A 9405-nucleotide genomic window follows, 5' to 3' on the forward strand; every position below is an offset into this window, starting at 1 on the left:
CCATGAGTCAATTGCTTCCGTCACAAGAGAGAGAAAGAGAAGAAACAAGAAAAAGAAGAAGGTTAGAGAGAAAGAAAGATGGAGATTTTGTTTTGGTTTAGCTCATTATTATTTTTTTATTTGATGAAAGTATATTTATCTTATTTAGATGTAGCTTTTGCACATGGGTTCATCTTGCATGTAGATTATTACTTTCTTGCTTGTTGGTTTTTTTGAGAAAGTCTTGGTGGTTTGTTTTAACAAAGATGAAGATTTTGTTTTGGTTTAGCTTATTCATTTCATCTCTTTTATTTATTTGATGGAATTATATTTTTTTCATTTAGATGAAGCTTCTCCAGATGGTTTCATCTTGCATGTGGATTATTATTTTCTTTCTTGATTTTTTTTTAGAAAGTCTTGCTGATTTTTTTTTTAATTTGTTATATGTAGTCATGTTTCTTTTTTTTGGTAAAGTTATATGTAGTCATGTTGAAATTATTGTGTTGCCACTAAAAAGGAGGTACCCTTTTTGGTATTTTCATCATCAGTTCTAGAGGTTTCCCGTTCCTTTTTTTTTTTTGATATATGTGAGCTGAGAAACAAAACGTTGGAGCTTGGAGCACTTTTTGGTCTTTCCCTCTATCATTTTCTGCTGACGCATTTGGTTCAAATTACTTTGTTGCTTGTAACTTCATTTGTTAGCTAGAGAAAAAGTGGGGGCCTTTTAGTCTTTTTATTCTCGACTTAATAATGCTGCCAACCATTTCAGCTTTATAGTACAGTTAGATGGGTTGCCTTTTTAGTTAAATTGTCATCTTCACTCTTAAGTACATGTTAGCTAAAGAAAAAATGGGGGCTTTTTAGTCTTTTTCCCTCAATTTTGCAGTGCTGCCAGCCGTTTCAACTTTATTGTGCAGCCAGCTATGTTGCCTTTTTAGTTAAATTACCATTTTCACTCTTAAGTACATGGGTAGGCTAAAAGTGTGTGAGAGTATTTTTATCTTTTTGCCTATTAACCCTATAATATAGATGCTTCTTCAATCTTTCCGTTTGTGCCTTCCTTGTCATTTTGTTCAGCTGCTCAAGTTCTTCACAGCCACAAACAGAGAAGAGGGTGAGCTACAGACATGAGAAGAAAAAAAAAAAGAGTCAGTTTGAGCCAACCGATAGAGAGAGAGAAGAAAGAGGGAAAAGAGGCAAGTGTTTTGTTTTTTTTTTTTTCTCACATGTTTTTTGTTTATCCATATGCACACAAAAGTCAATTTTTTCTCCCAAATTTATCACCTGGATTACCTTGCTGTAAGGGTTCAAAGAGAAAAAAATTTGGGAATCATGATTGCTTTTTGTTTAGATTTTACTGGCATACATGTTTTTTTTACTTATTCATATGCACACACAAGTCAATCTTTTCTCCTAAGCTTATCACTTGAATTACCTCGCTGTTAGGGTTAAGAGAAAAAAATTTAATGATTGCTTCTTCTCTCCATTGTCCTACCATAGCATTCAATTATCAATACCACCGCTCAAATAAGTTTTTTTTTTTGTTTATATAGATATATAGACACACTCTACCCCTCTCCCTATTTCAGACGCACGCTCTACCCCTATTTCTCTCACTCATCTGTTTCAATCACCGTTCCTCCAACCTGTAAGTTTTTCTCTCTCTTTCAAGGCAAACACAAACATAGTTTTGCAATCTCCTTCGGTTAACCTAATTTTTTTTTTTTTAGTTGAGGCAATTTTCTTTTCATTTGTGGTTGAGATCTCCTACTGCAAGGATTTAGTTTGGAATTTTTAAAGACTGAGAAACTTATAGATTTATATGCAAATTACAAGTTCTTTCTGGGATTATAATAAGATTTGTGTTAATCACACATTCTTTGTTTCGTGGGTCAATGTCACTAATTGATAACACTTTTGGGTAAGAAAAATGTCACTATAGACCAGTGGTTGTTACGTTAACAGGTCAGTTTATCTTTGTTTGTTTGTTTCTTTTATTTTTTTGTTTTTTTTTTAATTTCTTTTGATCATCGTTCAATAGGTGATTGTGTGAAGTGGATCCCAAGTAGGTTTTGTTCTGTTTAAGCCAGTGTTATCTTGGGAAAGCCTTTTCTTTCCATGTGTTTAATTATATTTATTCATGCAAAAGTAAATTTTGTATAGGCCACCTGCTATGTTATTCCCATTCTACAGGTTTGATCTGAGTAATTAATTTCATATATGATATAGATGTTGTTCAAGGGCTACAGTTTGTTATTTGAGGATAACTTTATTGTAACTAATAGAATTTATAATTTATATGAAATTTTTATTTATATTTCTTATTCAAATTATTTACTTGGTGAAATAAAAAACGAATGCGATGTCTCTCCTTTCTCCTATTCTCAAATGATTAGGATGCGGATGATTTACAATTCCATTAAGGACATTCACCCAGAAACAAGAAATTGGAAAGTTAAAGTTTTGGTGGTTGAAAAAACAATGCCACAAGCATCATTGCAAGGTGTCAGCACATATGAAAGGCTTATATTGATTGATAAAGAGGTTAGAAACAAAAAAAATTAATGATATTATACACTGTCCAGTTTATATAGGGTTATATAAATTAAATTCAAAATTGCAACTCCCTGTATTTTACAACTATTCTTCATATAATTATTCAGGATATCTGCCCTCTTTATATACAGAGTATAGATACTTTTTGAGTCATATGTTATTCAATATGCTAGAACTTTATTCTTGTACGTCAATGTATCATTATTCTTAATTTATGTTGTTACTTTAGTAATACAAAAAAAAAAAAAAAAATTATGTTATGAGTTACCTATTAATTTTGAATTTTGAATACACAGTTGTATTTAAAGTTATACAATAGCAAGATAAATAACTACTTTCCTCATTTTTGAGTTATACTAATTGTGTTGGGTTAAAATGAATTGACCCATTGCAAATTAATTAATTACCCAAGTTAATTAATTAGTCAAATTACATACAATAGCGTGGTAGCACAAACAAATTACCAAATAACTAAATGCAACGAAAAATAAATTTGGCACAGGTGATTTGTCTATGAATGGGGAAAACCAGTGAGGCAAAAGCTCACCAGGTGAATTTAAGGTCACCACTTTCGAGAATCTACTATTATCAATCACAAGCGGTTACAAGTATAAGGAATCTTACCAAACCCTATGGCCTATCTGGAAATATCAACCTACAGTTTAAGGCTTACCTTAATACCCAATTAGACTTGTATTGTAGCGGCAATCTCTCATTTTAATGCATGAATCTCAGTATATGACTAACCAATGATGCACGAATTCCAGTACGTAACTAACTCCTTTGCACAAATTTCAGTACGTGACTCATTCATACACCAACTTGAGGAAGATTGTTGGTTGCAAAGTTCTTCAGTTCATCAACAATGAAGATCAGGAAGCTCCTTGGTCATAAAACCCTCGACGTAAAGACGCAGTAACTTCTTTAGAAAGAATGATGAACTAGGTCCCAATATGCTTGTATTATGTTTGAATACACTATGCATATCTTGTCTATAATGCAACGGCCTTTAAAATAAACCTTATATATATTTAGGATTGTGAGAAAAGAAACCCTACACAAATTTATTAAAATATGCGTGTAATCAAATTTGAAAAGGCTAATTTCGTAATTCTCAACAGATACAGCTTCTGTCGAGTTTCAACATTAAATCTCGATAGAAAGGATTCTATCGAGCTTCTGTCGAGTTTTAATGAACAACACTTCTTCACTTATATCTTGGTCAGACTCGCATGGCTTCAATATTCAACTTGATGTAGTACCTTGGGCCTTTGGCAATGCCCGAGCATAGGGTGTATAGCTTACCATCCCATGTGGAAGGAGTCTCATAAAAGTAAGAGAGAAGCTTGTCTATAGACACGGTCTGGAGACACTCACAGCCAAGGTAGTCAGAATGCGCTACCCTAGGTATATGTAGTACCTCAAATATAAGATCCGGAATAACCACGATATGTGTACCTCGAATGTAAGTAGCAGACCGAGGCATAGAGGTATTGATATCATGTATATTAGAGTAAAACTCCTGTATAAACACGACGAGACACCTCAACAGACTCTCACAGAGAGAAGCCCAACTCTGGGTCTGAATGACAGCTGAAGAGGAGTGTCGGAGAAGTCCGACATGATAACTTAGCGTTCCGGATAAACGCTACGTTTTTGGAAGTTCTCTAAGAAGTCCTTTTGGGCCTTCTCATCACAGAACCAAATGTGAGAGGGAGGATCGAAAGAGGAAGAAGACCTAGAACCACGCAGAGGGTTCTAAGCCGGAGTAGATTTGCGAGGCTTGGGTGCCATAGCGCAGTTTATCTATGAGAGAGAGAGAGAGAGAGAGAGAGAGAGAAGAAACAAGAACATATCACAACCAAAAACAAAAGAAAAGAAAGGACATATGCATGAAAAATGCATGAGCATGTGACATGCAAAAATAAAAGTATCATGGGCAAAACCCAATCTAACCTAACAACACTCACAATTTTAATCAAGCACGCAATCCTAAAATTCATGAAACATAGTTATAATGCATTGAGAATGTAATGCATGAACATATAACAACAAAATCACAAAGCCCAACTCAAAAATTTCAAGAAAAACTCAAAAACCCCCAAATTTTTTTGAAAAACCCCAAAAACCTAGGTCTGAATGCATGAAATGCATGAAAAAGAAAGAAAAAAAGACTTACCAAGTGATTCTAGCTTGGAATAGGCCGTAAACTTGATGGGTAGAGGGATTGTAGAGAGAAGAAGGGTTTTGGGTTGAGAGAGAAATGTTTTCTATCGAAGAGAGAAGTGAGAAAAGAAGTCTGAATCGCATCTAACCCTTAAGCACTAAATCTCAACAGAAAATGGCCTCAATACTCAAATTGATTGTATCTTGGTCAGATTTGCATGGTTTCAATACTCAACTTGAATATTTTTTTTTTTGAAGTATTAAACACATCCTAGATCTATCTAATTACAAGTAAAGTGTATTTTGTCAAAGGATTAGCCAATTACATAAAATATGTCCTAACAAATTGTAATATAAACACATGTTAGTTAGCCCAAAAAAAAAAAAACAGTAGTATATGCTAAAAATATTTTTTTTTTGGGTCTAGAATACATTTTTAATGTTGCAAATAACGTAATTTACATTAATAGAACAATTTTTTTCAGTTGAATAACAAGTTTTTCCTCTCCCTATCAAGAGCCATAATTGTATTTAGCCCATATATATGCTTAAGTAAAACTTAGAAAAAAAAAAAACCAATAAAACAACAATGACTAACTAAAAAAACAATTGCAACTTAAGATTATAGACAACTTTAAAATTCTTGCATAATAAGATATGCATATTTCTTACCAATTTTGTTATAACGTAATAAGAACACAATCTTGTGAGAGTATAAAGTTTTCTTCACGCTTTTATATAGGCACCATGTATTTAAATTTTCTTTTCTGTTTCAAAAGTACAAGAACGAAAATTTGACATGATTTAAAATGAATATAGCTTCTAACTAATTGGTTATAAGCTTAGTTTCTCTTATAAATTAATGTGACCAAATAATGTACATCTTCATTTCATCCTTTATAGAATTTCAATCAATGATTCAATCAAATTTTTTTTTTTTTTTTAATATCTATATACAGGGCAACCGAGTGCAAGCTGTAATGCTTAGTCGTGACATTCAACAGCATGAGGATACGTTGATTCAAGCAAGGGCGTATTTTATCACCAACGCACTTGTCAAACCAATTCCTACAAAACTTTGTCTTATTGACCATAACTATCAGTGGATAATCAATACAAGAACTGTTATTGAGGATGTATTAGAGGATGAGATTTTATTTCATACAACAGAGTATAGTTTTGTTCCTTTTAATGAATTCCATAAATACATCGACTTTGATGACACTATTGATAAGATTTGTAAAGTTTAAATTCAAAAACTCTCTTTAACATAATGTTTATTCACAAAACTGTTGTGTTTAATATGTTAGATGTCATTGCTCTGGTAATAGTTGACCAACCGCCTCGACAGCTTCAAACGAGAATTGGACCTTCAACAATTCAAGAATTCACTCTCATTGGTCAACTATATGATCTATTAATTAATATCTTCATGTTTTTCATGTGATTATTTTCATTCTACATTTTATTTGCTTCAATCTAATTAGTTTATATAAATAGCCAAGAAAAATAACAACAACAACAACAACATTTTTAAAGCATAATTATTAAACTTATATTCAATATAATGAACTACGTTCTAAGTACTACACAAATACTGGTTACTATAATTGGATTTATATGTTTCAGCCTTAAGCCTGTTGGTTTAACACTGTGGGACCAATTCATCGTGAATGAATTAGCAACTATTTTGGAGGTTATCAATCATAAACCTATTATTATAGCAATTAGACTGAAAGTGGTTTTGCATAATGGTAAAATATTTCCAACATCTTTTTTCTTTATAAACTAGAAACATCTATTGAATAGGATATTTATATTCATTGTAGGAATCTCTCTGTCAACCAAGCCGTCCTTCGTCATAAATCCAAATCATTCTAAAGCAACTGCATTGGAAGAATGGTAAATTTTCAATCTATTATGAACTTCTTCCCTAAGATTATAAATTCCTATGATAGTTCGTAGCTTACTTTACCTTTTAATTTGAATTATAACAAACATCTGATTCTAATTAATTGCTTCCCATCCTCCTTTTCATGATTAATGTTCATAATTAATATCATTGCTTTAGTTGTACGTTATATTAAATATAACACGTGATTTTAATCCAAGGAGTCCCTTTCCTAGAATAAAATGACATATTCTTTGGAGGTTGTATGTAATTTTTTTTAAAAAAAACTTTTAATTGAATGGAATGATACAGTCTTCGGTTGCTGCACATAGGAGTACTTATAATCATAGACGTTTTTTTTTTGGTTGCATATTTCTAAGTCCCTACTAAGATTGTTAGTCATTTCTTATTTTTGGCATGTATATTTATCACTCTCTAATTTGTTTTTTCCATCCCCATAGGGCTTCTATGAATGAAAAGTTGCTGGAAGATATCATTGCCAAAATGTTTGATCCTGCATCTTCATCCAATACCTCTATAATGCTACCAATTGAAATTTTGACAGATATTGGTGCTATCGCAATTTTGCCTAAAATGGTAATATAATTTTATCTCTCTTATAAAAATTTTGTTTTCACAAAAACCTAGCGAGTAAGGCAAAAATTACATACAATGAATACAACAGGTAAATTTTTGGGTTAGAGCATCAGTCTCTGTCAAAAAGTTGGATAACAAATTTTGGTATATGGTCTGCAACAACTGTAACAAAGGTACTAGTGTTGAATATAATGATTTATTTCGATGCCTATTTTGCGAGGAAGAGGTTGTCGTTGAACCTAGGCATGTACACTATTAAAGATATAACCTTTCTTTTGGTCAGTAATTCCATAAATAACTTTTACTATTGGAATGCTTATTTATTACATTTATCATTTTAGGTGTCAAATTGAAGTTGATTTATGTGATGAAACTGGATCATTGCTAGCTATCATATTTGGAAACAATGCTAAAAATTTCTTGAATTGCACATCGAAAACTTTGATGCTAGCAACCACTGAGGTATAATACATGCACACTTATAAAATTCTAATTATTTTTTTGTTAAACTTATAAAGATATTGCTTAATAATTCATAAATCTCTTGTTTTGATTATGTTTGAAAATAAATGAAATTCTCACATTATTTCTCTAATGGTAGGATGGAATACAAAATTTAGAAAACATTGCAAGGCTTTCTTCCGACCAAGAGTTCATTATTCATCTCAAATTAGCAAGCTATGACGTTCATGGAGAAATGCACAATGGATTTAATATTGTTTCCATCTTTGATTCACCAAATGAAAGTGAAAGAATACAAGCTACTAGGACAAGTAAATTAATATGTATATGTGTTTGAGAACTTCACTAGAGGTTTAAAAAAAAAATTTTTTTTTGAAGATCATGGAAAACAGATAAGAGGCATAATTGTTACTCAATTATGTATCAATTTGTCTTCCTTTTTGTGGATCAAATGTGTAGATATGGATAAATTCGTTCTTTTAGACCTCTTTTTGTACACAATATATACTCATCTTTATAAACTACGCTTGTGATATTGAAGCTCTTTTTTGTATAAAGTCTAATATGATCTACGTTATTATTATAGTTAATTTATATAAAAAAAGGGTCATGTACTTAGATTTTGACATAAATATAGCATAAAAAATTATATTATCTACTTAATATAACAAATACCACATTTTTGATGTATGTGATCTTTCACAGTAAAATATTAAAAATAGTATTTGGGAGAAAGTGATGGGGACGGCTGAAATATTGGTGTCTATGTTGAAGGTAATCATAGATTTGATAATATATTTGAATATTTTGAAACATTTAATAGTATAATTTCTAAGCAATCCAATAATTAAATAATTATAAATAAATTATATTTCTAACCCTAATTGTAATCTTTTTACTGGCTAACACGTGCTCTTGCACGTGCTTCAAAACTAGTTATATTAGAAGCATGTTAGGTTGTTAGTTTATTGTTTTAGGTTCTGTTCTGTTTTCCAGCATTGCTGGTTTCTAAGCTAGGGTTTTCTAGGCGTGTATGCGTACGCATGCTTCTTGCATGCATAATATGTTTCTAGGCATGTATGCGTATGCATGCCCAGAAACTCTAATTCAAGTTTTTTGTTTCTATTTCTTTATTTCATTTATATAATATTGACTTTTTTTTTTCTAAAATGTTTTTAAGTATCCATTTCTTTGTTTGATTGTTTGTTTTTCCTTTAACATGTTAGATTAGGGTTTTATTCCAATTTTTCTTCATTCTACCATGATCATGCATTAATGCATAGGTGTTGTGATGCAATAAGGTAAGTGAGGTAAGGCATGCATTCATATGTACATGCATTTGGTCGGGATGATCTTGTTTAGGTTTGATGAATATGATATTTGAACTTGGAATATGTTTGTGTTCTTAATGTTCCTGATGCTTTCTAATAATTCTTTGATGTTGTCATGACCATGTGATATCTTTATTTGATTGCTGCCTTGGATGAGATGAGATGATATGATATGCATGATAGACGTATGTTAAGTTTGATATGAGTTGCCATGATAGATGTATATTAGGGTTTTAAGATAATTGATACCATGTTGATTGAAAGATATATGCTAGTGTGTGTGTGTGTGTGAGAGAGAGAGAGAGAGAGAGAGAGAGAGAGAGAGAGTAGATAACAATATTTAATGAGATTAAGACATAAGACACAATGATTGGAAGTCGACCCACAGGTCGAGTAGGGTGGGGTTGGGTGTCTAACAACTTC

General features: G+C 31.7%; 1 long non-coding RNA gene across 6 annotated transcripts; it reads left to right on the top strand.

Moving 5' to 3' along the window:
* The first annotated feature begins 379 nt into the window (after nucleotides 1-379).
* On the top strand, nucleotides 380-8143 carry LOC142611163 (uncharacterized). 6 transcript variants are annotated; one of them, XR_012839966.1, is made up of 7 exons: nucleotides 391-1175; nucleotides 1533-1944; nucleotides 2376-2523; nucleotides 6531-6603; nucleotides 7054-7189; nucleotides 7531-7651; nucleotides 7791-8143. It is a non-coding gene; the product is annotated as an uncharacterized LOC142611163 (long non-coding RNA). The 6 variants fall into 6 exon arrangements; XR_012839962.1 differs by lacking the exons at nucleotides 6531-6603; nucleotides 7054-7189; nucleotides 7531-7651; nucleotides 7791-8143 and adding an exon at nucleotides 3334-4342 and having other exon boundaries at nucleotides 380-1175; nucleotides 1533-1627; nucleotides 2376-3085; XR_012839961.1 differs by lacking the exons at nucleotides 6531-6603; nucleotides 7054-7189; nucleotides 7531-7651; nucleotides 7791-8143 and adding an exon at nucleotides 3334-3554 and having other exon boundaries at nucleotides 573-1175.
* Nucleotides 8144-9405: the final 1262 nt, after the last annotated feature.

This window comes from Castanea sativa, chromosome 9 (genome assembly GCF_040712315.1).
Source record: "Castanea sativa cultivar Marrone di Chiusa Pesio chromosome 9, ASM4071231v1".
Taxonomy (NCBI): Eukaryota; Viridiplantae; Streptophyta; class Magnoliopsida; order Fagales; family Fagaceae; genus Castanea; species Castanea sativa.